The 24,189-nt window shown below is 41.4% G+C and overlaps 1 protein-coding gene and 1 pseudogene across 5 annotated transcripts in view; one reads left to right on the forward strand and one right to left on the reverse strand.

Moving 5' to 3' along the window:
- The window catches only part of CATSPER3 (cation channel sperm associated 3), a 76,690-nt gene that overhangs the window by 11,554 nt on the left and 40,947 nt on the right, over positions 1-24,189 (forward strand). Inside the window, exon 2 of one of the 5 annotated variants that reach the window (XM_033096597.1) lies at positions 2,046-2,125. The exons of the other annotated variants lie outside the window; for them this stretch is intronic. The gene's annotated coding sequence lies outside the window, so the exon portion shown is untranslated. The remainder of the gene's footprint in view (positions 1-2,045; positions 2,126-24,189) is intronic. 5 annotated transcript variants of the gene reach the window in all.
- Positions 3,831-5,546, reverse strand: LOC117016995 (40S ribosomal protein S15a-like; annotated as a pseudogene).

Genomic DNA, 24,189 nt, shown 5'->3' on the forward strand with positions numbered 1-24,189 from the left:
ATTGTCGTGCACCATAATTGGATGCAATCAGAGTTATGGATCAGTAATGCAATAATGTAAGTGTCACATCCGAACACTCTTGAAAGCAAATACTCACTCTGCCTGATGAGAGTCGGGGAGTCCCCCCTGGAGAGGAGGGTCCCAAGGCTTAGACATCGTATAGATTAGACAGTGTCATTTTGCTTTTAAAGTACAGACTGATGTCTGTGTGTCTGGGAGCCAGGGAAAGTGAACACTTGTATGGTTATCACACACAGTGGCTTCTACTTAGCATGTGCCCACGATAACCACAGCCACCTAGAAATCTGAGAAAGTGTCCTTAGTTGTCATTGTCATGGAGAATAGAGACACTCACATTTTAGCAAACTTTACCTAAGATTTCAGATGCTATTAAAAATATCCGGGTGATGTATTCATGTGGGGGTTCACTTTGGAGTGAGTTCCATGGAGCCCCAGGCAGGCAGGTGGTCGCTGGGACTTCAGTGTTGGTGTCCACCAGGGAAATTAGAGTCCAAAATGCTATCATTTGGAGTCTTGCTTCTGCTGTTTATATTATACAATAGGCTTAGCCCTGATGTGTATTTGTAAAAACACATGCAATAGATAGACGAGGGGAAATGTAAAACAGGTGTCAAAAATGCAAATATGACAGCACACGGCAGTGTGAAAATGCTGTGGTCATTACACCGTCCTTTAATAAAAATGGACTTTTGACTGCATCATTTTTTTCTTAGTCATAGAGTAAGTCTTCTGTGTACGGAACTTAGCGAGTATTTTGTAAAAGTCAAACAGCCAAGAAATATAATTTCCTCAACAGTCTTTGTCTTGCCCTTTTACAGATGGCATAAAATCAGGTGTGTAAAAAATAAAAAGCAGTTTGAGCTGACGTGAAAGGTATTTCAGATTTATGTTTTGCAGATGATATTGGTATGATTAATGCATTCATTGCTTTTTTTTATTGCTTTTCACAGATAATGTACATGATGCATGGAAAATGTTGTGGGTTCTAAATCTTTGCCAGGTTTAGACTGTGAATATCAACAGATGTTATCATCTAAGTACTATAATCATTATAAAATAAAAAATTTGTCATGAAATGCATTGACATAAATTTCATTTATGTAAATTGCCTTCATTAGTATAAAACCTTAGTGTAGCTGTTAGGGTTTGTGAAGCACTTTAGATGAGATTAACTTGGTATAATGTGGTCACAAATGGGTTGCTTTAAATTTAACTGACAAGAAAATAACACTCAAAAATTAGGGAATTACTGAGGCATTTGTTTTCAGCCTGCATTGCTGGTACCGCTTAAATAGGTTGAATATGAATTAATAACAATGGACTGCTGGCTCAATGATTATAGAAAATAATTTACAGGAGACCTTAAATAATGACTTAAAAGTATTTTGGTCTTGTTCTTTTCTGTTTTTCTTGGGTAGGCCAGCCTATTGCTTCAATACAGCCATTATCAATAGTGTTCAGGTTTGCACAGCAAGTGTTATCAGTAGAGTTTTGGTACATTAGGGCCGTGATATAGAAACTTGTATTCAGCTGTTTTAAAATACCAGACGTTGGGTGCCTGATGGAATGGCCTTATTAGCTAGTCAACTCTTCCTAACAGCAAATACAACGCTGCATTCATGTTTCTGTCTCTGGGTGGTGACCAGTTGCCCTCTGTCTTCAGCTGGTAGTATTCAGCCCAGTGGTGTGGACAGGTAAGGGAGGGTCTTCTTCCCTGGCTCTGACATCTCTGTTCTTCTCTTTTTTCTACATCCTTTTCAACAAAACAAAGCAGTACATCCTCTCCCCTGTTTTGCAGACAATTTACCATCATATTGCCCTTCTGATCTAGGCTGGAATGAGCCATTGGAACTAATTCACTGAATTTTATGGAAGGAATCGAGACCATGGGATTGCTTGTGGTCACACTTTGTCATGTCATAGTAGGCGCAAGACTCACATCTCTGATTCCTGCAGTAATATTTTTTAGATCCTACTGTGATGCAGAAAGGTATTTTTGCTTTTATTTTTGTTTTCTTTTCTGGGACATATCTGATTTTCCAAGGACTATTTGTTGGATTACTTTTCTACCTTAACTGGGTTTGACCATACTTCCCTACGAAAGGTATTTACCAGCTGAAACAAACAAAGCTGTACTTGTTTAGGAGTAACCGAGGTATCACTGTTGAGCCATCAGAGGTCATTTAATTGTATCATTCAAATCATTACCATCAAAACAGCAAACACAGCTTATGAATCTGTTTGCTTCTGTGCTCTCGGACTGCAGGGCAGAAGCGTGGCCTTCTCCCATACCGTTCATCAGACTGACTTCATATGCCCTGTCCTCGCTGTTGCAGCCCTGGCTGTGGACATGCAGCAGACATCTGGAGCAGACCCAGTCAGGGCTGGGCTGGGTGCCACGGGTCTCCACCAAAAGCCAGCGACCCTCGCTCTGTGGGGATCGGTAGTGCAGTGAGGTCCTTGAGCTGGCAACCACTGAGGGGCTAGCACCGCTTTGGGCCCAAGGCGAGGAAGGAGGAAGATGCAAAAGAAGTACATGATTCCGTTTCCGCCCAGAAAAACTCCCATTTTTGTTGGGGAGGTGGCACATCTGAATTGTACAAGATAGTTGCCTTTTAAAATTGCCACGTTAACCAGGCACTAACATGTGTAGTATTAATAGTAATGAGCTGAAGGAGGTATAGCCCAGGATGGCTACCTGGAGAAAGGGGAGTTTGAGTTGGTCCACAAAGTTTGATAGGTTTTTTTGAGGGAAGGAGCTAAGAGAGGGGTCAGCAAGTGGCATAGGTCAGGACAGGGAGGAAGAAGGCACATCTGATTTATAATGTGTTGGGAGCAAGGGTCCTTTGTGTTCTGTCTCTGGATTTAGCGTTGCTGCAGGTTTAGTGTATCCAAAAGCTAACTCTTTTTTCTTTTCTTTTTTTTTTTAAAGTTTTATTTATTTAAGTGTGTTTTTTCAGGACCCATCAGCTCCAAGTCAAGTAGTTGTTTCAATCTAGTTGTGGAGGGTGCAGCTCACAGAGGCCCATGTGGGGATCAAACCGGCAACCTTGGTGTTAAGAGCACCACACTCTAACCTACTGAGCTAACCGGCCGTCCCCATAAGCCAACACTTGTTTTTCTCTTTCCTCCAACTTGCTTATTTATCCCAGCTGTACCATCCTTTCATGCACACAGACCTGAAACTGAAGAATTACCTTGGTGATCAGTCACCGAGAGCTGGTCAGTCTTCCTTTAGTGTCTTTCACGAAGACTGTGCTCCGGGTTGGGTACACGTCCCCTGCCGCTCGAGTTGCTGTAGGAGCTTCCTGACGGCCTTTCACCTTTCACCTCTGCCTCCAGTAGCCTGCAAGCTGCTTTGTTGTGACCAAGTTGGTCTCTGCGCAGAAAATCCCAGTTCCTTCTTATTATATGTTATAAGATACCATCTTCTCAGAGGTTTTCAAAACTGCCCACAGTCTGGCCCTAATCCTACCACTCACTACTTCTCTACAAGAGGCCTCTTTACTCTGTTAGAGATTAGAACTCTAAGTCACCTAGTCCTTCCCCTCACTGAAGAAGTGGGGAGACTGAGGCTCAGACAGGGAGAGCTCAGAGTATTAGTGGCCATGCTGGAGCTGGAGCCCAGATCCCAGCACCTCAGTTCAATTCTTTCCTACTTTATGCAAACTGTTCTTCACTTCCTATGCGTCATCCCACCCATCCTACCCCCGTCTGTCAAATTGCACCCATTTCTAGAAGGTTCTCCTGACTCTATGCACTCAACACTAATAAACAATTATTACACGTGCTGTAGGCCAGGTACTGTGCTAGACACTGGGGGTGCAGTGCGAGCAAAGCTCATTTTCGTGAAGCTTACAGTATAGTAGGGGAGGGAGAGCATAAACAAAAAAAAAATGAATATATACTGTATTTTGCTGTGTATAATGTGCACCCATGTTTTTGGCCCAAACCTCCAGGAAAACAGTACTACCCATGTATAATGCGCATCCTTATTTTCCCCCTCACAAATTTGGGCCAAAAAGTGCACATTACACATGGCAAAATACGGTAATTGCAAATGATCATAAGTGCCATGAAGGAAAATCCTAATAGCTAATATTTAATGAACACTCAAACTGTGGGCTGGGCATATTGTAAGGACTCTACCTGCATTTATTCATTTAATCCTCATAAAATCCTGTGAAGTAGATGATATTTCCTTCATTTTACAGATGAGGAAACCGAGTTTCAGATTAAGTGACTTGCCCAAGGCCCCACTCTACTACGCAGTGGGGTCAGGATTTGACTGCAGGCAATCCAGTCCCTATCTTTCCAGCATGGATACTGCCTCTTCAACAGAAGGGTGTCGTGAGATGGGTGACCAAATTCAGTTTGAGGAGAGTGGTCTGGGAAGGCCTCTCTAAGGAAGCGATAAGCTGATGCACTTTTTTTTCTTTTTGCCCATTAAGGCTTTTATTTGCACATATGTATTACATCCATAGGAAAAGAATCTCAGGATTTTCTTTTTTTTCTTTTTTTTAAGGGGAACATGACTTTATTGGGGAATAGTGTGTACTTCCAGGACTTTTCCAAGTCAAGTTGCTGTCCTTTCAATCTTAGTTGTGGAGGGTGCAGCTCAGCTCCAGGTCCAGTTGCTGTTGTTTGTTGCAGGGGGAACAGCCCACCATCCCTTGCGGGAGTCGAGGAGTTGAACCGACAACCTTGTGGTTGAGAGCCCGCGCTTCAGTCACCTGAGCCATCTGGCCACCCAGGAGCTGAACGGCAGCTCTGGCGGACAGGCGCAGCTCGCTGGCCCATGTGGGAATGGAACCGGCAGCCCCATTGCCCAGAGCTCGCGCTCTAACCAACTGAGCCACCCGTCTGCCCCGAATCTCAGGAGTTTCTGTCCTGTGTGTTTTAGCCTTGCTTCTTCCTCCCCCTCCTTTCTCCCGCCTCCCCCCTCCCCACTGCGGTTCAAGCCGTTGTTTCTCAGTCTAGTTGTGTAGGACACAGCTCCCTGGCCCACGCTGGTATTATGAGCCTTGTGCTCCCCCGGCTGAGGCATTCGGTCGCCAGTCATCGGTTGGCTGCTCACAGCAGCTCACGGCAGCTGTCGCTGGCTGCCGGCCACTCACACTGGCCACCGGCTGCCCATGGCAGCACACGGTAGCCGCCGACAGCACACAGCAGCCCATGGCAGGTCACGATGGTTGCCTTGCTTCTTCCTGGTCCGTGATGCCAGCTGAAGTTGTTAGTACAAGGGATGGGAGCGAGTTACCCTGCCTTTGTTCTAGATCTTTGAGTGACACGTGAAATCTGAAGCTGATCGCTCCACACTTGTTTAACCTGCCCGTGAGGTTCACAACACTTCCCAGCTGTGTCATCGTCCATGATTTCAAATTCACCAGTGTGACCGTCATCATGGTTAGAAACCAGACAGTGACTTTGGAGCGTGGTCTAAAAAGAACCTGGTGTTTGTCTCTCTTCTCAGCATTGTTGATGCTGTTGACAGCATCGGCCAGGACATTCATGCGCACCATTTTGGCGGCACGGAAGGAGGTCGGGAGGGGCGAGCGTGTGGCGGTGTGGGAAGGGGGCAGGCGGTCGCTAGACTTTCAGAGCTCCCCTGCTTCCCCCAAAGAGACCGCCTAGTAGAAGGAGGTGATGAAGGGCTGATGCATTTTTTAAAAAACTGATCAGAGGACTCAGAGGCTACGGTGGAGGGGTAGAAGTCTCGTGGGGAGAATAGTAAGGAGCCTGCTGCATTCATCCAGGTGAGAGAGACATTATCACTAGGGTGGGCACACAGGAGATGGTAGACTGGGGCAGTGCCAGGGGAGGCAGAGAGGTACACAGATTGGAGCTATGTTTCAGAGTTTAAATGTGTAGGAACCAGTGGAACCATGGAAAATGCAAACATTAGGAGAAAACCCAAGGTTCTTTAGGTAGGAGTGGTGATGGGTTGTGAGGAAGAAGGTTGTGAAGAATGACCCCCAGAACTGGGTGTTTGGAAGTGTCATTTACTGACCTGGGGAATTGTGGGAGGAGGAATAAGGTTGGGTGCAGGGATCGAGATTTCTGATTTGGATGTTGCTAAGTGTAGGTTGCTGTGAGACATCCACATGTGAACTTCAAGAAGGTAGTTTTACATCTGAGTTGGGAACTCAGTAGAGATCTGGGTTGGAGATAATTGGGGAGTTATAGGTGTATATGGGAAAAAGCCAAGGTAATAGATGAGATCATTCAGGCAGAGGCAGAAATTGTGGTGTGAGAAAAGAAGAGGGCTCAGAACTCAGTCCATTTAGGGGTTGGATAGAAAAGGAGTTACTGGCAGAAGACTGAGAAAAACTTGTTAGTGACATTGGAGGAAAATCCGGCCAGAGTTATGTCACAGAATCCAAAAGAAGGTGGTGTTTTAAAAAGAAGGGAGGAATCGATTCTGCTGAGACTCCTAGTAAGATGAGTACCAGGGTAACCACTGGATTAAACGGCGTGAAGGTCATCAGTGACCATAGCAAGGATGGTTTGGGTGGGGAGGGGGTGCTGGCAGCCTGGAGAGGAAGTGCAGCTCACATGTCTGCCACACATCCTCGTAGCCACAGACATTAGTCTGTTGTTTGTTCTTTGCATTTAAAATTCAGCCCTACAGTTATCTTACTTGTTTGTGATGTTCTTTCAGCCTTGTTTTGATGACGAGCCTGTGAACATTAGAGCTAGAAGGGAAGAGGCAGCCAAAGTCTAGAGGTAAAGTGCTTTGCTCAAGTTGACAATGAACCAGTGTCAGAATTAGGATGTGACTAAGTGCAACTTTGGTCATGAAGCAAAGAAACGTAAACTATTCAACCTGTTATCTCTCTCCAGCTATGATGTAAGCACCTGGAGGGCAGAGACTTGGGTTGTGCTTGTGTACGTCTCCCAGGTACCAGCCCCGTGTTACCTAGGTATATTTTTGGTACGTGAGGTCCTTTGATTGCATTCCCCTAGGGGATCCTAGGCAGTGTCCTTAGCCCCAGGGGAACATAGTGCTTTTCATCTTTTTCTCTCCTACAGGTTATTACCTAAAACCCTTACTCCTCAGGGACTTCTCCTCTCCCTCATTTCCTTACTCCCAGATGCAGATGGTTCCGAATGGCGACCAGCTTATTTGGCCGCTAGGTTGCTGTGTATGACGGGATCATCTGTAGTGCATTGGCACACTTCGCAGAACAGTATTGATTGCTTTGTTCTGTAGGCAGTATTGAAGTATCCGAGAAGGAAATGAGCCACTTGTGGCATCTCTGATAAATTGCCTCCAAAAACGAGAGACTGAGGTTGGGACTTACTCAGTACTTTTGGCTCCACAGCTTCCGCTCCCCACAACCAGTCGTTTGTGAATCTCGTTGTCCGGAGGTCTCATGGCAGATTCTACCAAGACTCCACAAAGTATCACACTGGGGACTGCCAGTTGCATTAGGCACTCATTTCTGTTTCAGGACAATTGTTTTCATCTCAGAGCCCCTTTCCTTTGCTGTGACCACTGGTCCAGTGCTCTTGGCTGGTTTTTCTTTTAAAATCATAACTTGCTGGCATTCTAGATAGAAAAGTTTAACAATTTATCAGATACATTTTTTGGAATTATTTTTAGAAATTTTGATGTAAAAATGCTTTAAAATCACTCTGTATACAGGTAACTCTTAATCTTGCATTCTTTACCCGAAATGTAGCCAAATCAGTTTTCTTCATGACAGTTTGGAGAGTCACAAAATATTTAATTAACTAATGAGTGTTTTGAGTGTCTTTGAGGTGTTAGTAGCTTATTGTCAGGTGGCCTATGAAGTAACTCCAGTTTGCTGATAGTGGAAATGGTGAGAGAAGTTAAGGAACCTGCACAAACTTACAGAGGAAGCAGGCAGTGGCCACCCTTCCAAGGCCAGCCTCCCCACACGAAGGCTGCAGCTTTTCTCTAACCTAAGTCTGTATTTTGAAGGGTTGTGGGAAGCTTCAAGAGGTGGATTGCAGTTCGGTTTTGGAGTGTCCTAGACCTTGGAATAAACAACACTGTGTTCAAAATCAAGTCTGTTTCTTTGTTCTGTTTAGGAAAAAATGTTTATTTTGGAGTACTTAAAGGGGGATATGTGTTCTTTGCATATTTTGAAGAAAAGGGTAGCCAGCTACTGATAGGAATTTGACCTATAAATTGCTACATGGTTCCCCATGCCCTGCCCTGAAAGTGTTTGTTTATAATACTTGATCAGTTATTTGTCCTAAGTTGATTACAGATTGGCATTTAATTTCTATCTAGAGGGAGAACTCACTTCCAGATAGAAGGTCTGCAAAGAGCAGCTGAAAACTTTACTCGGCAAATGAGAACTCTGCATAGAGGAGATGAAACTTGTGCTGTGATGTGAAAGCTCAGCTTTTTGAGCCACTAACCATACAGCTGCGGCTACAGAGGCGTAGAAGAGAGGGCCATTGTACTTCTGAGTGTCTTAAAGTATGATTCTGTCATCTAAGCTTGAGAATGAGTATCTTCCTATTGGTTTAAAACTGCAAGCTTTAAATAGAAGGGGTTTAACGTTTATGGATTACTCATATACCACAGAGGTCAGCCAGTCTGCTCAGTCTTACAGGGGTGGTATCACCATGTTACATTTATGTGGTCTGTTTAGCTTGGTAGTAAATACATTTTTTGTTGGTTTTTTCCCTCATTGCATAATATGTTTTACAGTATGGAAAAGATAGAAAAGTACAAAGAAGGAAAATATACCTGTAATCCCTCCCACTTGAAAAACAGTATGTGTGAATGTGTGTTTTGTGAGTATATATATATATATATATTTGGGGTCATATTGTAGATTTTTTTGCTCAGTTGCTTTTTCACTTAATGTATGGTGAACATTTTTCCCTAAATATTTTACTTCATAATTTTTAATAGTGGGATATATATAATATTCCATTGAATGGAAAGGCCATGTTTAATTTAGCCAATATGTTTCTGTAGTAACTAGTCATCTTCACAGATGAGGCTTTGTGGACCTACCTTTTCCAAATGCTCCATGTCAATGCTGTCAATTGATCACACAGGAGTCATACCAGGTTCTTCTTGCTAAAGGTACTCAGGATATTGATGCCCACTGAGATCAAGCATACATCCAATTACTTGTTAAAAACACACACACACACACACACACACACACAACCCCAGAAATTATTGCCTAGGTTGAACTGATCTGTTGAAGCTACAAAATCAAGCCCTTCACGTTACTTGAGAAGGTCAGAAGGAAAATGTTATGTTATAGAGCTTTGTAGCTACCATTCTTAACGCTTAAGAGGTGGTGTAGGGAATATTTTCATAGAAATGTTTCTCTTTTAGAGAGTATTTTCAGATAAAGAGGGCTTGTTTAATTCGGGAAGAGTTACTTCATAGGAAATTAAATCTTTGTAAATCCTCATTTCCACATTTGCCTGTCCTCTGGCAAATGATGGCTTTCAAACGGTTCAGGAAAGGTTTCTTAAAAGGAAATACTTTTATGTTTTATACATATTCATCTTTTTAGTTTTGAATTGGATGGGTAACAGAAAGTTGTATTTACTCTTTGTGTTTGTCTATGGGAGGTATTGCTGGTTCTAAAACGCAGAATGGTAATTACTTGTGATTTTTAAAAAATTTTACCCAGTGAGAATGTTTCGTTGGGCGTGATGAGTGACTCCAAAGAACTTGAAAACCACGACCAGTGACGCTGGCCAGGCGCTGGAGAGTGGCTGCTGCTCAGAGATCAGTAATTGTTACATCTTGGTTTGGTATGCGTGGTGGTGTCTAATCACGTTGTGTGCTTGGGAACCATGAAAGAATTTTCTTTTCAAGTCTTAGTGCATCATTTTTTTCGACCTTGATCAAAGGTTAGAAAACTAGTATTATATACATAGCCAGGGTATTCATAACTGTCTTACATTCTTAATCTTTTGGATATTTGGTTGAAATATATCTACGCCTCTTAAATATTGAAAGTATAATATCCTCTAACCTACAACTGCAGAGTTAAAATGAATTTTATGTGAAATATTTAGTTGTGGACCACATCTTCAGCTTTTTATATGCCACAGTGGTCTTGTTTTTTTTCCCCTTTCCATTGTCTGATAGTGAGGTCATTTTCAGTCCTCTGAGAAATTCTATTCCCAGCCAGATGCGGCTCATATATTAAAAGTAGCACCTGTGGCTAATATCACAGCAGCTTACCATAAATTTACATGGTAACTAGGATTATATCTGTCAAGACTGTTAAAAAACATCTAGATTTAATTTGATTTCCAGTATTGTAGAAGCTATCCAACATTTTGCTTCATAACTATATTTTAAAAGTTAAAAATCACTCCATTGTTAAGTTTTATAGCACTCCTAGTGCCCATTAAGTTGATTTGTTCAATGGAGGTCAGAGTAAAGCAACTTGGCTACATTAAGATCGGAAACCAACCCATTTGTGACAAATTTAGTCCTTTCGTGTGAATCTTCTCAACGTCTCTGCACTGATTGGATTCAGGTGTAGCTTATGTCAGTAGCATTTAACCTCAAAAGAATGAGCAATGTGATTGGGTCGTTGTAAATTACGGAGCGTTTTGCCTTTTCTTGTTTGAACGTAACTGTTGACTCTGCTGCCCATGCCTGACTGCTAGGCTGCATCTGCCTATAAACGAGCAGTTGGTTTTAAAGACATCTTGGAAAATTGGGGTACGTGCCCTCGCCCCTTTCCCTCCTTTGTTTGACCCTTCCTAAACAGTTTTATTCCCCATTATCCTTTGAGTCATCTCCCACATGCTATGATTTGCACACCTGCAGTTATAAAATTATTTTGGGGTGTCATTATATCATGTTGTTCACCAAGTTTCCAGCAGTTATGAATACAATAATGATTCACCATAAATCAAGATAATTTACAAGTTACAGAGAATCTGCTCCTACAAATAAGAATTGAATGATTCATTTCTTTGGTGTCCTCCCATTTGAACATGGCTCCTTAGAAAGAAACTGGCAACAGAGTTCTGTGCCTTTGTGATACGTAACTCAGTCCAGAACTGAATTAAAGTACAAGTTCAACCTTCAGGGCATTTAGTATTTTAAGACATGTAAACGAATATAAGCCAATTAAGAAGGAAGCAACACCCTTCTCATAATCAGTAGTTGTAATTGCCTGAGCAATAATCTTGCCCCTGAGTGAGGGAATCATAGTAAGTGTTGGCACTGTGGGCCAGCAGGCAGCCCCTCGGCACAGGACCCGTCACCCCGAGAGGGCATAGTACCCGCTTTAAGTGGGAACTCGGTGTGGAGGCTGTTTCAGGAGGCGAGTTTGTAAGCGTCTTTGAGCCAGAGCCTCACCAACGTTAGGTGGAACGGTCGCCAAGAATGACTGTGCTGAAGAGGTTGTGATGGAAAAAACAATTAAGAGCGAGGCTAAAATTACAGTATATATATTTAGTGTGTTACCAGGTATAATTAATTACTTAATGGTATAAGAAAATACCTTAATGACCAATTTGGAGCCTTATAAAATATTTTTTTGGTGAATTCTGACATCTCTTTTGAATTTGTGTGCCTGGGGTAACTTCGATGCCCTACTTGTGAATCTGGATTGCTGCTGCAGTAGCTCCTCTGGAGAGGAGAGGTGAAAACACGTACGAGATGGATGTGCTCAGCACAGCCTCTCACACAGCCTTTCCTGATTGCTTCCTCCCCTGCCTCCTTGACTTCTTACCTGGCCTTCATGGCTGACCTTTCTCCAGCCCTGCCCACTACACTGTAAGCTCCTTGGGGGCAGGGTCTGTGTCCTGGGGCCTGGAGCCCAGGGAGGTGCTTGGTGCAGGGCAGCAGACCGGTAAATATATCCCACACTTTCAGGAGCAGACTGTCAGGGAGATTCTGAATCTTCCAAATAACATGAAAGGTTTCAGATCCTGTATGGAACGCAGAAACCTAAGAAATTGATAACTTGTTTTGCTGACAACCATGCTCTTTCTCCTTAGTCTTCCCTTCCATTTGGTAGCATGTGTGATTTTGTTTCTAAAACTGTCAGTTGATATTCTGGAGGGAATAGGAATCATGAGTTTGCGGGCGATGGGGCTACCCTTGCCATGTAGCCACCTGCAGGACCCCTGGGTTCAGTCTGCACAGGGCCCAGGAGCGGCATGTGTCCAATGGCCAAAGACACAACCTTAGAAGACTGATTGTGAGAACAAATGAAACTTATTTTAGCAGACCTGCTTATTTTCAGAGAGAACTATTATTCCCTCAACTCAGTAATGAGTTAAGCCCTAAAATAATCATTGAATTGAAGCACACAGTGCCAGCTTTTATCACTCATTAATGCCCTTTTACCTTAAGTGGTTTAGATATAGGAGAAATGGCTAATTTAAAGCCAAATTGGCCATTTTTATAGCATTAAAGTACTATAAGTACTTTATATAAAGTACTTTTGTAGGCCTCAGTTTATAAGATAATACTTAGCTTGGTTCTTTCATAAGTGACACCTCTTGTTGAAAAATGAAAACTGGTATTAACTGCATTTTTATTTAGAATTTTGTTTTAACCCACGCAAAATAATAATTGTTTTTATAATAATTGTTTATAATAAATGTTTATAATAATTGTGTAATTGTTTTTTAGATTATGGTATATGAGTAAAGTATATATTCTAATGAAAACCTCATTTGGCAAATTTTGGCTATTATAGTTGCTGTTAGATGAACAAATATATTAATTTTACATGAAAATATTTTCATTCATTATATCAACAAACATTTATTTTTAAAATACACGCAATTTTTCCTTCACTGAATTATGAAAAATAAGTTTTAAAATAAGAAACTTTGTTATAATGAGACCATGTTACAAATAATATTGTAATATTCTGGGGCTATAATTAAGAATGGGTTCTGCTGGTAACTGTTGGGAAGAGGCAAAGAAGAAAGTTACAATACATTGCCTATTTACAAATTAACCATTACCTGCCAAAAGCACATCAGACCCACGCAGCGGACATCCGCTAATCCAGTGGTTAGCCGTTCCGGGCTCTAATGCACACTGTTTTACACGTTAACGGTTTTGAAGTTTCAGGCCAAAGCTGACCTTTCACATGTGCTCCGTTCACAGTAGGAATCTCCACTCACTGCTTCCTGTCAGAATGGATTATGGTGACACAGCCCAGGGCTCACTTTGGCTGCAATTAAGTTTTTGATCAGAATTATTTCGTTCACAAACAATCACATTTGTTAAAATGTTACATCTGCCCTGAAAACCACTGGCAGCCTCTCAGCTTATCAGTGTGATGTGAGTGTAATTCTTCATTTGTTTTTCATAAAATGACAAACCATCTTATATATGTTATTTTTTTTTCTTTTACTGGTTTCTGCCTTTCATTTCATTGGATTTGGAAGGAAGCTATGTCTTGAAATTAGTATGAATCCGCCCGTAGACTTTGGGAATTTGAATGGAATTGTTTTTGGTGCAGAACCAAATTATCCAGTTGAGTCAAGATTCAAATATTATTTCCAAAAATTGTTAGTGGTGGTTCTGTTTCTCACACGAGGAAACGTTTTAGCTTTGTGAGTGTGGGGGTTCGAAGGTTTGATTCTTGGTCTGCAGTTCCTGTAGTCTCCATGTCTGTGATGTCGCTGCTTTTCAGCACTTACCATCCTGCACATCTCAGCATCCATCACTATTGCCGTTGACTTTGGGTACCAGAAGTGAAGCCAGCAGTGGCTTGCTTAGCTTTGCCTCTCATGTTTCTTTGACTAGCTTTTAAAAGTCATTTTCTCGCTAAGAAATGGCAGCAGAGCTACACGGAAGTAGCTTTTTCACTGACTCACCGTTTTATGTCTGTCATATGGAATGTTTTATGTCTATCAGTGGGACTTTTGATTTTGCAGCTGATTGTCACTATCTGTCGAGCGTCATCACCTTTCGTGAGTTCTCCCACTTTGGAGAAGAGACTGTTTATATGGTAGTTTTGTGTGTTGGGTGGGGTACTTTGGGAGCACACAATGAGAATTTGGATTAGAGTTTGACTTAAAATGGAAATGAACCTATGACTTAATTTTGTGAGAGAGTAGAGGCTGGGAGGCTGGTGCTTGAGGTAGTTAGTGTTGGGGGTGGTGGTGAAGGAATATAGTTAGGAGGTTGTGAAGTTAGGAATGCTTGAATGCTGTCTGAAATGCAAGCATTAAGTTTAGAGATTTTAATTACTTTAAAAAATATGTATATTTAGAATGCTATTAAAGGAATTTATTACCACCCTTAAAAAAGTTGCATTAAAACCCAAACCATTTCCCATTTATTTTGACGTAACCAAAGTCATTTATTACTAACTCATAAAATTACAAGTGGCAAAAGAAAGGTGCCACACCAAAAAAAATCTCTTTATTTAGTTATAATTTTTTAAGCTTTTTAATAAACTAGAGCCTACCTATACTTCCAAAATCCAAAGGCTTTACTTAAATAGAATAATATAAATACTAGCTATATTAAGTTAACCTTCTTTTCTCTATTGTCAGATTTGTGAGCAGATTTTTCTTAAATTAAATCCATTACTGTAAGTGTTTTTAGTCTTTAAAAGTATCATATTTGAAATATGATCATATTTACTGTTTAAAGGAAATGTATTTAAAGAAAATAATAGAATAGAATTTTCAGAGAAAGCACCAATTTGGAACCTTGTAAAACTAGGCATATGCAAGTTTCTTTTAGCTGTCATTATTCAGTATTGCCCTGCCTTGTTAGAAAGTGGTACACAAACAACGTGGCTGGACAGAATTTGTACCTTTATTACAAGCTTATGTTAATGTATTTGTTGATTTTCTTATATTCAGATTTTATTGGTTTGTGTGTGTGTGTGTGTTTTAAGATTTTGGAATTTCTAGAACTTTGTATTCATAACCTGTTATGCCCATGTAACGTGTGGGACATCTGCTGGGTCACAGGAACCTTCATCATCAGTGAAGGGGTTTTACCGAAATCTGAATCTATGCAAGAAAACAGAGACCACTAAAATCCTGTGCAGCACCCACCCTGTGTGGACCCAGTCTCCAGGCCTAGAGCCATCACTGCATCTGAGGAAGACAACAGATGAAACACATAAGAAGGTTCAAAAGTGCTCTTTCTGAAAGGCTGAGACACACATTTGTGACTTGGGTGTGCTCTCACAATATATGAAACAAAGATAAATTGGACAGTTAACTACCTTAAAGTTTTACTGGAGCTTGTAAAAACACTTCTGAGATCCCAAATAGGTCATCATGTATGCCAGACAGAGAACACTAGATTCTTCCCTAACTACCAGGGAAATCAAAACCGTCACTTTTAAACAATATGATTGCTGGCTTAGGGAGACCCCAGTCTGTGCTCTGAGAAGAATAGTTTTTTTTCTTTAATCACCAGGAAACACAGCACTTACCTCTATGCTGGTCATCAAGTCCCACCGTGGGAGGAGCCCTACTATCGTGGGGAAGCCACGGCTGAGAGAGGAGTGAAATCCGGGGTGGGAGTGCTAGGCCTGTATGCCAAGCACTTTCCCTTCTCAGCCTTTCTGTATCACAGGACTGTTTGGGAACTTTTCCATAACATTCTTCATGGGCCCAGAGAGATTACAGTTAAGGCAGAACACCCCTTTTGTAGAGAAAGTGGATGCAAACTAGAAATTGTAAGGCGTGCTTTTCCAAACCTCAGGGATTTGGGCCAGGTAACTGCTGCAGTCACTGTTGGTCTCATGAAGCATGGCTCTCGGCATTGTCCGTTTCTTTCAGAACCACCCCCAATTTATTTCTGACCTCATGCCCACTTCCCATAGGCATAGCTCAGCATATTTTTTGTTTTATGATAACCCTAGATTTGCAACTGGTCCTAATTCTCAAGGATGCAACAAAGAATACATCTCAGAACTCCCAGGTGGGCCTGGCCTCCAAGTTTGTAGTGGGTACTTGAGGAAGATGAGGCAGACCAAGAGCGTAATGGAGACTTGGACCTCATTATGAAACTACCAATATCATAATTTTGAAAAGTAAGATGCAGATCATTTCCGAGCAGTACAGTCATCCCTTGGTATTGTGGGGGATTGGTTTTAGGACCCCTCGAGGATACCCAAATCTGGGGTGTTGAAGTCCCTCATATGAAGTGGCCTGTGAACAAGACGCGAGGTGAACAATGCTCAAATGAGCGCGGGAGAGACTGAGGGTTTGTGCATGGCGGGAGGCTACCAGAGGGTCTGCTCACACATCCTTCCTTCCGTGTGGATTCAGGGTACCGCTCGGTGCATGGCAAATTCAAATTTTGCTTTTTGGAACTTTCTGGGATTTTTTTTTTTTTTTAAATATTTTTGATCCGTGGTTGGTTGAATCTGTGGATACGGAGGGCTGACTGCTCTCTCTTGTCTAAGCACTAAAGACAGAAATACATGAAGCTCTTTTGCTTCCTGATTCCTTTACCTTCTCACTGCCCCTCAGTGAATGATCTTTATCTGGACAAATAGGGCAGCTGAGGATGAGAGTTGGGTGGCTTGCCCACAGTCACACACGGGACTGGGAGAAGTCTTTGAGGATAAGAACGGGGGTCCCAGAGAATTCTATGGGCATCTTTCCACAGGGCACACTTCCTGCACATGAGAGAATTTGATGGCTGTCCCTGTCATTTCAAGTCCGGTGGATGGAGGGTCTAACAGGTTTACTTGTTACGGTTTTGGCACAGCAGATTGTTAATACCTGAACTAATTGGTGGTTTTAATAGGTGCTCAGCTGAAGAGGACTTTATCATATTATCTAATGTTTTCACTGGACATTGAAAAAAAAGGATTAAAAAAAAAGACTTCTCATTTATTTCACAACCCCCCCAATTATACAGTTGGTCTGATTTTGCCCCTGAAACTCAGCAGTGTATATTGGTCGACAATGTAAAAATCTTTATGTTCAGATTTACACGTGCATACCTGGCTTTAAAAGATACATTTGGTATGCACGTGTCTCTTCTACGTGATTGAATCATTTATGTGAAATAGTTTCTAAAAGAGAAAATTACCCATTCTATGTGAGATTGTGTCGCTTCCGCAAATAAGAAGACCAGGAGCCACATGGAATATGAGTAGGATGTTTTAACGTTACAAGAAGGTTCAGGATACACACGAAATGAATATTATCGTGACAGTTAAAATGGGGAAAAAATAATAACAAAATACGTAATTTTTTTTCCTCTTTCTAAACTTTCTGTAATGCTTAATTTTCCTCTTGTAATCAAATTTTTAAAATAAAAATTATCGGGGACTTGTTTTTGCTATAACTAGCATTTGGGTAAAAAAATAAATGGAAAAAGTATATTCTGACATCAGGGATTTGTCCTAAACATACATATGGGGACTCTGCAGTTGGATATACTTGAATTCAAATCCCAGCCTCATTTATTATGAGGTGTGTAACTCTGGGCAGGTCACTTACCTTCTCGGGCATCAGTTGTCTACTCTATAAAATAGGCACGATTAACCTATCCACGAGGTGGTGTGAGTACCTGGCCTGGACATGTCATTTTCACAAATGCCCATTGTGTTTTCTCCTCTCCTTCTTCACCCACAGAACGAAACAGTAAGAATCAGTGATACCTCAGGCCCTGAGATACACTAAGATCCATAGTCAGCAAGAATCAATTATGTTCAGATGGTGCTACTTGATCAGAAAAGAGTCTTCTCAGGTGATTCCATGTAAATAATGAAAGAATCTATGGCTAATGCTGAAATAATTCCTTGTGCCTACTAGATGCTACTGCTGCTATTATTAGCTAATGCTCTTTGTCATTGAACATTACTGTGTGTGTGAGGGCTTGTACCCAGGTGGGAATCTCAACCCGGCTAAGTGATGTAGTCCAGGTTTTGGATTCCCACGCTGATACTCTTTCCATCCCATCACTCTGCTTCTGATACAGTAGATGTGTTTTTTAAATGGTCTGTTTTTCTGCAAATCAAGTAAAAATTTAAGTTAACCTCAGTTGATCCATTCCTCTATTGATGGACATCTAGATTCTTTCTGATGTTCATTATTACTGTCAGTTCTATAACAAGCATCCTTGGGTCTCCTTGTGTACGGGTGTCAGAGTTTCCTTAGGGTATAGATCCGAAAATGGAATTTCTGGGATAACCCTCTGGTATACAGATTAATAAAAATGAAGGCTTGGGATTGAAGGTGAGGGTTTGAGGACAGTCACATTGTAGTCCAGTGATGCCAAGGCTCGTTGTCATCAGAGAATCCCTACCCGTGCATGAGGCCAGAGTAACCCATAGTGACCTAAGCCCTCATGACTTCAGAGCAATGTGAGCCAATTTTGAAGCGGTTCTGGAAATCTAGGAAGGTGTACATAAACTGCGAAGATCATGGAAACGTGAATTAGCCAGTGGGGCCTCAGTCCAGTTAATAGCACTGACTTGGGATGTCACCAATAATACTGCAGATTTGTGATCTGTTACCTTAAATTTTTACAAATGTATGTGCATAGTGTTAGGTTCAAACCCAAGTTACTGAATATCTATTGCCTGAAAAAAGAAATCCTTCAAAATCATATTTTTCCCTTTAATTCCCCAAACCGAAAGGCTCCAGGTTGTGACAGAAATGTAACTACTTTTGCCTCTATTCCTGTAGACACCCGTGAAACTGCAGAATGGTGCGGTCCAGTTGGCTTGGGTTCCGCTCATACTGGGGCTGGTAGCCTTGAGTTAGGATGTAGCAGTGGAGCTGGAGTTGGGATGCAGAAGCCTAGTATCTGCTAGTCCTGTCTTTTTAATTGTGTTTTAGTAGTCTCATTGCTTTCAGTGGTGGGATCCTGTTTTACACTGGTCTTCATGGGCAAAGATAATTACACATATTTGCCTGGGTGAGCAGATCGATAAACTTGTAATAAAGTGTATCAGACCATTTCTTTGGCAGGACTGACCAGAACAGCTTGTGAAGCAGAGCTGTTTCCAATGGAGCATGAAGAGCTTTGAAAATTCTCAGTAATAACAGAAAGCAGTATTTGAAACCACCCTTAAACAATTGTTTGTTTTTTTCTTCCCCAACCAAGTTTATGAAAATTTGGTCAGACAGGCATTTTGTTTTGATTTAAAATATTTTCAGTGAATTGTTATCTGCCGAATGCACATGTGTTTCTGTGCACTTTTCCTTTCACAACTGAAACTTTAAACCCTTCCCTTACGTCCCCCTAAAAACCTCCCTCTGCTCGGTAAGGTTAGCATACATGAGGAGGGCGAAGAGATTTGGACCCTGGAGAAACCTTGCAATTTGAAATCTGTGCATGCAGTTGTGTCCCAGAAATGGCCATGGTTAGTGCCATATGGACTCTGTCTTTCTCTTCTACCAAGATTCCTCGACTCCAAAAGACGCTGGTTAATTTGGGCTTTTCAGCTTGGTTAATCAGATCATGAGTGCCTGTGACCATGGAAAGAGGCATGATTGAAGGATTTATAAAAATTTGGCTCATAGTAAGCCCCATAATTTGTTTTAAAGAATTACCTCTTCAGTGACATAAAAAAAAAAAAATCTCCAAAAGATTGTGGTTTATAACACCACACCTGGTCCAGATTGTACTGGATGAATCCATATTTGCTTCGTTGTAAATGATTTTGAGGGTGGAATTCTGGGATTGTTTTCTGTCTCGTAAGCCCTTGACATTGTACTGGTACCTGTGTGCGCAGAAACCTCCTGACATGGGAAAGGCCAGCTCAGCCTCCCACTGAAATGCAGGTTGGCTGCATTTATTCTGCATGTTCCTAGAATGAGGAAATGATATGACAATAAACAGAAATGCCCTTGCTGAAGAGAGAAGGGAAGCTGGTGTTTATCTGGTCAGGTGGTTTAGATTAGTGGTGATGCGGCTCTGTATTATGTTACTTTAAATCATTGTGTCCCAACAGGACATAAATTATGAAGATTGTTACAGTATGTTTCATCCTATGTAAGATCAACAAATTGGAATAATTTTTTTATAGGAAAATCACAGTGCTTTTGGCAAGGCTATTGAAGCCTTTAATTTGACTCGAGTATTTCTCAAATATTATTGCCTAATATATAAAGTATGATTTGCATAAGGTATGAAATAATAAACTTTTAAAAACAAAAGGAAAGAATTTCTCTTTAGTGACTGCATCAAATGGCCGAGCACTTCCCCTCCATCGATACCTATGTGCTTTCTTTGTCCCAGTGTTTTAGAGCCGGTTGTGTGTGTGCTTTTCCTCTGCTGGCGCTGTGAGCGAGCTGTGCGGCTCCTGGTGCAGACACGGGGCTTTGCTGTGTGCTGCCCTCCCCTCAGCCCTCAGCTGCCCAGAGAAGGCACCAGCCCTGTGGTGGAACTGCGTGGGAGCCTGCTCTAAGGCGGAGAAAACAAACGTTCCCACTTACATCTGTTCAGGAAAAAAACACATATTTTTTCTTTCAAGATTTTGTGAATTATTAAAAATGTACCAACCCAAACCCAAAAACACCCTATCTGATCAACAGCTCAAGTTAAGGTAATTTATATAGAAATATTGCAAATGAAAATTTGACTTAAATAAGCATTTATTTTTTAAAATGGTTCCTCTCTTCATTACTGTTTTTTTCAGTTATTGGCCTTATTTGTGAATTTTTAACACACAGACTTAAAATTTTTCATTGTATTCAGGATGCAACTAAGTTTATTTGGGTCACACAGAGTAAATTTTCTAGATTAGAAAAATGGCATAAAATTACTTTGTGTAGGATTCAGGCAAATTGGAACCTTTTCAGTGTTCCACAGTAGCATGTAGCAGTGTTCCACTTTGCAAGTTCTGTGCAAAGCATTCTGCATGTTTTTACGAGACCTTCTCATACAGTGAAATTAAGAAGTAACAGAGCCTCCAATTTACAGAGCCTAGGAGATGTGAGAGAAGTTTAGGATTCGCTCAAGGCATAGAATGAGACAGAGCTGGGATTAGAACTTTCCAGGATGCAATGACACCACCCATCAGACCTTGTGAGTCTTTTGACACCAAAAACAGGGTAAGTGCTACGCTTATTTTACTCTCTATGTGCCTCCAGCCCTGAGAGTTTTCTTTCTTCTTTAGTAATACCATTTAAAATACAAAAACAAGAAAGTAGTTTCACTCTAGAAGGGTAGGGCTAAATCTCTTCTTAAGCCTCATCATAGCAGGTTGAGGGTATATTCTGAATATATTGTGGTTTGCCTCAGCTCAGTGTCTGAAGACTGACAGGTTCAGGGACCTTTCCAAGTTCACAACCTGGGTGTGTACTTTGAAACAAATAAATACAGACGACTGATGAAATGGTCTCTTTCCTCATCGGGCTTCTTCTGGATCGACACCATGTTCCGTGAAGTGGGTCTGGCAGCCTGTTTTCTTCCCGTGGTGCGTTGCAGCTGACTGTCGCTGGAGGTCCCCTGTGGAATTATCAGGATGTCCACTTGGGTTTGAATATTTGGGTGATGTATTTCTCTTACAGAAAATATCGGCCGTGTTGCCAAAAGTGTACTTAAAAGTAGAACTGATTCCATTTAAAAATAAGTATAAGAAAGGGTAAGTATGATTTGTTGATGTTGTACAGACCTTTTTGTACCATCAGATGTTTTGTTGGCATGGAGTGGGATGAGACTGTTTTAAAGAAGGTATACTGCTTGTAGAAAGTGTATTTACTGTACCATTAGGCCAAATTAGGCATCACTTTGTTTCTTTAAAATATTTTTGATAGGCCCCCCCAACTCCCGTTGTGGAGGAGTAGACTTTTTTCCTGCCCTGAGCCCTTGTTCTCTTCCTACCCTGTTAGTTATTGTTACAGGATCTTGACTTTCAGTTTAATTTATCATGTCCCAATTTGAGCAGAAGCCTTTCTGCCTTTTCTTTCTTTTTAAAATTAGTTGCCTGTAGATTCTTTTTGTTGCAATAATGGAGCAAGACAGTTTCATGTCAGATATAAACTGGAATTATATTAGTGTAAGTAGTACCGTGTTTCCCCGAAAATAAGACCAGGTCTTATATTAATTTTTTGCTCCAAAAGATGCACTAGGGCTTATGTTCAGGGGATGTCATCTTGAAAAATCACGCTAGGGCTTATTTTCTGGTTAGGTCTTATTTTCGGGGGAACATGGTGGTAGTTGCATCTCTTAGAAGGAACCAGTTGATTATAAAGAAGAAAAGGCAGTGAGTAGAGTGCCATTTTGCATATTATTCAATTTTTTAAAATGTATTTGGCCAGATACTCCATATATTTTAGTGGTTTGGATTTGTGAAGTTGAATCCTAGGGATATTTTTCTATGTAAATTTGAATTTCTATAAGTTACAATGATGACAATACCAAGGAGGGTAAATTCTAATTTTTAAAGGGTCACTAAAACAAAAAAAACGTTAGTAGTCTTTGCAGTACTTCTTACTTCTTAAGACTCCCAAAAGCCAACAAATTTCCTGAGGCAAATGATTGGCAAGAATGAACAACAGCCCCAGAGAACAGTGAGGCGTCAGAAGGTTTTTTGACATTAGGGAACTCTGGGTAAATGGCTTCTCTGGTGGATTTCTCGGGGTGATTTTGAAACCAGTGTTTTAGTCTGCTTTAGGGGGAAAGGATGGATTGAAAACCGGTGAAATGTGCTCAAGATTGCAAAACTGAAGGATTGTGAGAAATTCTGGAAGGAGCTAATCAAACAGCTGTTGCTCTGTCCACTAGTAGCTGATGATGTTATAGGGAAATACAATTTAAACTTCTGTTCAGAGGAATTTGGAAATGAGTAGTGTCTTTTCAGGGATAAGATATTCTCAGAACGCCTTTTTGGCACACGTCAGCTGTGTGAAATCTGTCTCGTTAGAGAACTTTCACTAAAAACGGGACAGAAATGAAGAGCTCTTAGGTAAAATTGTGTGTAAAGGTTGTTTATGTTGGTTAAACTGCTGCCTGGACAAGAGTGGATTTATGCTAGTAGACCTTTCTCAAAGGGTAGTCGTCCTAGCCTGGGAATTCGGGAGGAACTTACTAATGGAATTAGAAATCCTGATTCTGCAAAGGAAAACTTTTTGCCCCTTGCTTTTTCATTTAACAGTGTGTCTTGAAGATGGTACCATGTAATTAGGTAAAAGAGCCGTCTTATTTTTCCAAATGGTTATTTAGGGTTTTATAGTAATTTCCAAACATGGTGACTTAAGAACTTCTTTTAAAGACTCTAAAATGTCACGGTTCTGTGAGTACAGCTTTTGAAGGTGACGTTTAGAGGTACGTGTTCTCTCCTAGGTGCTGTACTGATCACCAGCTGGAGGAGTGCTAATTCTCTCCTAGGTGCTAGGCTCTGCAGAGCAGGCTACTCCTTCAGTAGCTTGTGGACATTGTCTCAAGTGCCTGGGAAGCCAGTTTTCGTTTCAGAGTTGGATATTCTTGGCCCAAGTTGTTGGGAAAGTTATGTTCTGCAGTGGATCGAGTAGAAAGCAGATAGACCTGTGGCCCTGGGTTGGTGGGGGTTGTGTCTGCCCCCAGACACACACACTGGGCTGCCTACAGAATGGTCCTCCGTGAGGCCCGTAGTCTGGCTTCTCAGGGAGCCATGAGTCACGTGCTTGGCGAGGATGCTCAGGGACAGATTGCGAGTCCTATTGGAACTCTTCCTACGATGACACCCACTTAGAGAAACAGTTTTAAATATGGTTCTCGACCTTCCAAAGTGAATTTCTTTGGCCTTCCAATTGTTCTTGTACTAGGTTTGGAAAGGAATTCTTCCTCTCCAGGCCATATAATGTTCAAGTGTTGACGATGATAATAATCCCTAGCATTAACTGAGTGCCTAATAGACTGCCTGCTATCCTGTAAAATACGTTACATGAATTAGCCCCTTTTTACATATGAGGAAATGAGGGGCTCATTTCCAATGTTGAGGAATTCCTCTGAGGTCACATAGCTAGTGAGCAGCAGAGCGAGGACTGCACCTAGGTCTGTCCCCAAAGTCTTGGCAGTTGACCACTGTGCTCAAACTGCTGGGGGCACTTAGGAGACAGAAAAGCGTCGATCAAATATATCTTTGGTGGGGTCTGTGCTTCGCAGTTCTCATGTTGCTAGTCGAGAGTATTTTTCTGCTGCCTGAGAATTAGGGTCTGATGTTCCCTGTGATGGCTAGCACAGTTAACACTGTTTTCCACGAGAAAGTCATGGTGAGACGTGTAATCGTATCCTGGGGCAAAGAACGC

This window comes from Rhinolophus ferrumequinum, chromosome 24 (assembly GCF_004115265.2).
Source record: "Rhinolophus ferrumequinum isolate MPI-CBG mRhiFer1 chromosome 24, mRhiFer1_v1.p, whole genome shotgun sequence".
NCBI classification, from domain to species: domain Eukaryota; kingdom Metazoa; phylum Chordata; class Mammalia; order Chiroptera; family Rhinolophidae; genus Rhinolophus; species Rhinolophus ferrumequinum.